A 3,703-nucleotide genomic window follows, 5' to 3' on the forward strand; every position below is an offset into this window, starting at 1 on the left:
ATAATCTAAGACCTCAAGTCCCCCTTGCTCTTTTGGAATACAAATGACTTCTTCTTCTTTTTTTTTTAAATATGTTTTTTTTCTCCAGATAAAGTTAAAAAGAATCTGATCTAGATCTCTAATAATCTTATGAGGCACACATTTGCCCAAGTACTCCTCGCTGCAGACTGTAGCGCAGTGACGTCGAGCATTTCGACATCACGCACGTGCCGGACGTAATGCTTGTCTTTAGAACGGTATGCCTCCCAGAGTATTAAATATATAATTAACCAATTTCAATGACTTTCTCTATTCTTCATAAACTCTTATTAACCATTTAATTTTGAAAGTGTCATATTATAATCTAAGACCTCAAGTCCCCCTTGCTCTTTTGGAATACAAATTACTTCTTCTTCTTTTTTTTTTTAAATAATATGTTTTTTTTCTCCAGATAAAGTTAAAAAGAATCTGATCTAGATCTCTAATAATCTTATGAGGCACACATTTGCCCAAGTACTCCTCGCTGCAGACTGTAGCGCAGTGACGTCGAGCATTTCGACATCACGCACGTGCCGGACGTAATGCTTGTCTTTAGAACGCATGCGCAGGACGTACCGTGATATTAATACCGGATGTTTTTAATATTGACGTGTTCGGTAACAAAGAGGAATTCGGTGGCATCATTTGCTCTCGTTTCAGAATCAGGAAACGTTTCAGTTCAGAGAAATTGAAACTAACCTGCTATCGAATTGTTGTGAATGTCTCTCTAAGATACCTGTGAGTCTGTGCAGTAAAATGGCAGAATCCAGTGTTTCTTTGGCTCAGGATCAGTTCAGTTGTTCAGTCTGTCTGGATCTACTGAAGGACCCAGTGACCATTCTCTGTGGACACAGTTACTGTATGAGCTGTATTACAGGCTGCTGGGATCAGGATGATCAGAAGAGAGTCTACAGCTGCCCTCAGTGCAGACAGACCTTCACTCCAAGACCTGTTTTACTGTTTTAGGCCATGCTGGCTGAAGTGCTGGAGAAATTAAAGAAAACAAAACTACAAGCTGCTCTTCCTGCTCAGGGTTACAGGGTTACTGGAGATATGGAGTGTGATGTCTGTACTGAGGACAAAAATAAAGCCATCAAGTCCTGTCTGGTGTGTCTGGAATCTTATTGTCAAACCCATTTTGAACGTCATGAAGAATTTCACTCTGGAAAGCGACACAAAATGATTGATGCCACTGGACGACTACAAGAGATGATCTGCCCTCAACATGATAAACTGCTGGAGATTTTCTGTCGTACTGACCAGAACTGTGTATGTTATATGTGTATGGTGGATGAACACAAAACCCACATCACTGTATCAGCTGCTGCAGAGAGGACTGAGAAACAGGTATGAACTGTATCATACAGAAATAAATGCATTTTATCATATATTTTATAGCCTACGCTATTGACAAAATTAAAGTAACTTATACATAATAAGAAGCTATCATGTGCAGTAGCCTAAGGTTTTAAATAATTTGGTTGAATTGATGGCTTTATGTTATCATGGTGTTGTCACAAGTACGATTCATCTCATTTTGAGAGGACAGAGAAAAGTAGGAGTGAAATTTGTCCTCTTCTGTTTCACGAGTTCGCCTGCTCATCCAGTGCTGATGGCTAATAAAAAAATAAAAAAACTTGGCTTGCTGTCCTCAACGGAGGCTCGAACCCGAGGCTCAGTTTGAGCTCCGAGTTCAACCACCCTATTGCAGTACTACATAGAGGGAGAATATCAGAAATAGGTGGAGGGATGCTTGAAGAATTGTCGCTGGGACTTCGCGATGAGTGCTGCTTATATAGTCGCGTACTAATGATTGACAGGACTGAATGATTAGGCTCCTCCCGAACCTACGTTTGGAACCTCATTTAATGATACACTTTTATAGTGAGCCTTTATTCAGGAAGATACTCTATATATTTTTGTTTATGATGAAATAGTATCAGAACATGTTAATAATTCTCCTGTCTTGCGTAGCCATACTTCTGAGTAAATGGCAACTTAATCTGACTAAGATCCGCCTAATTGAACAGAGGACTGATTTTTCACATATTTCTGTGGTCTAACAGAAGCATGTGGATGACACCCAGAGAAAATTCCAGCAGAAAATCCAGGAAAGACAGAAGGAGCTTGAGGAGCTGAGAGAGGCTGTAGAGTCTCAGAAGGTGAGTTCTGAGCAGAAGAACAGCTGCTGGCTGCTGAAGAGCTGTTTCAGACTCAGTGTGGACTCTCCTCCAGTCAGTCAGTGAGGAGCCGGTGCTGGAGCTCTTTCAGTCCCACTGAAGCCCACTGTGGGGAACAGGCTGTGTGAGGTAGCAGTAAGAGCTGAGTGAATGTACTGATTCTAATGCTTCTCTCTCGGTGTCCTAACAGCGCTCTGCACAGGCAGCAGTGGAGGACAGTGAGAGGATCTTTACTGAGCTGATCCGCTCCATTGAGAGAAGCCACTCTGAGGTGACACAGCTGATCAGAGATCAGGAAAAGGCTGAAATGAGTCAAACTGAAGGACGATTGAAGCGAATTGAGCAGGAGATTGAAGATCTGAGGAGGAGAGATGCTGAGCTGGAGCAACTTTCACACACAGACAATCACATCCGTTTCTTCCAGGTAACAGAGATCTGACAAACAGGACAGTGGTCTTCAGGAAGGGAAAGCCTTAGAAATGGCTTTATAATCCTTTCCAGACTGATACATGTCAACTGTTTTGATTCTCATCTGTTCTTGAATTTCTTTAGATCGCGGCATGATGTGTTGCTCTTTAAGCATGCTTCACTTTGTCAGACAGGTTCTATTTAAGTGATTTCTTGATTCAACAGGTCTGGCAGTAATCAGGCCTGGGTGTGGTTAGTGAAATTTAACTCAGCTTTCTAAAATAATGTGGTTAATTGCAGTTCTTTCATGATTTAACAGGAGGGGGCAATTAATTTTTCACGTAGGGCCATTTTTCACGTAGGGCCACGTAGGTTTGAACAGCTTTTTTCCCTTAATAAATGAAATCAAACTGCATACATACAAACTAAAAACTGCATTTTGTATTTACTTGCATTATCTTTGTGTAATATTTAAATTAGTTTGATGATCTGAAACATTAAAGTCTGACAAACTTGCAAAAAAAAAAAGAAATCAGGAAGGGGGCCAACACTTTTTCACACCACTGTATATATTTTTAAACAGTTCTTACTTGGGACATATCATATAGTTTCTCCACTTATTTACTCTTTTTTGAAACTGTTCTTTGTGACATTCTCTACAAGGATTAATGAATTGTATGTTGACTATACTATATAGAGACATCTGGAGGAGACCCAGAGAACAAACCAGCAGAGAATCCAGGAGAGACAGAAGGAGCTTGAGGAGCTGAGAAAGGCTGTAGAGTCCCACAAGGTGAGTTTTGAGCAGAAGAACAACTGCTGGCTGCTGAAGAGCTGTTTCAGACTCAGTTAGGACTCTCTAGTTAGGACAGTCAGTCAGCGAGGAGCCAGTGCTGGAGCTCTTTCAGTCCCACTGAAGCCCACTGTGGAGAACAGGCTGTGTGAGGCAGCAGTAAGAGCTGAGTGAATGGACTGATTCTGATGCTTCTCTCTCTGTGTGTCCTAACAGCGCTCTGCACAGACAGCAGTGGAGGACAGTGAGAGGATCTTTACTGAGCTGATCCGCTCCATTGAGAGAAACCGCTCTGAGGTGACAC

At 41.6% G+C, this 3,703-nt stretch overlaps 1 pseudogene; it reads left to right on the forward strand.

Moving 5' to 3' along the window:
- The first annotated feature begins 582 nt into the window (after positions 1 to 582).
- The window catches only part of LOC107569490 (tripartite motif-containing protein 16-like), a 7,158-nt pseudogene continuing 4,037 nt past the window's right edge, over positions 583 to 3,703 (forward strand).

Source organism: Sinocyclocheilus grahami, unplaced genomic scaffold (assembly GCF_001515645.1).
Source record: "Sinocyclocheilus grahami isolate Dianchi unplaced genomic scaffold, SAMN03320097.WGS_v1.1 scaffold1350.1, whole genome shotgun sequence".
Classification (NCBI taxonomy): Eukaryota; Metazoa; Chordata; class Actinopteri; order Cypriniformes; family Cyprinidae; genus Sinocyclocheilus; species Sinocyclocheilus grahami.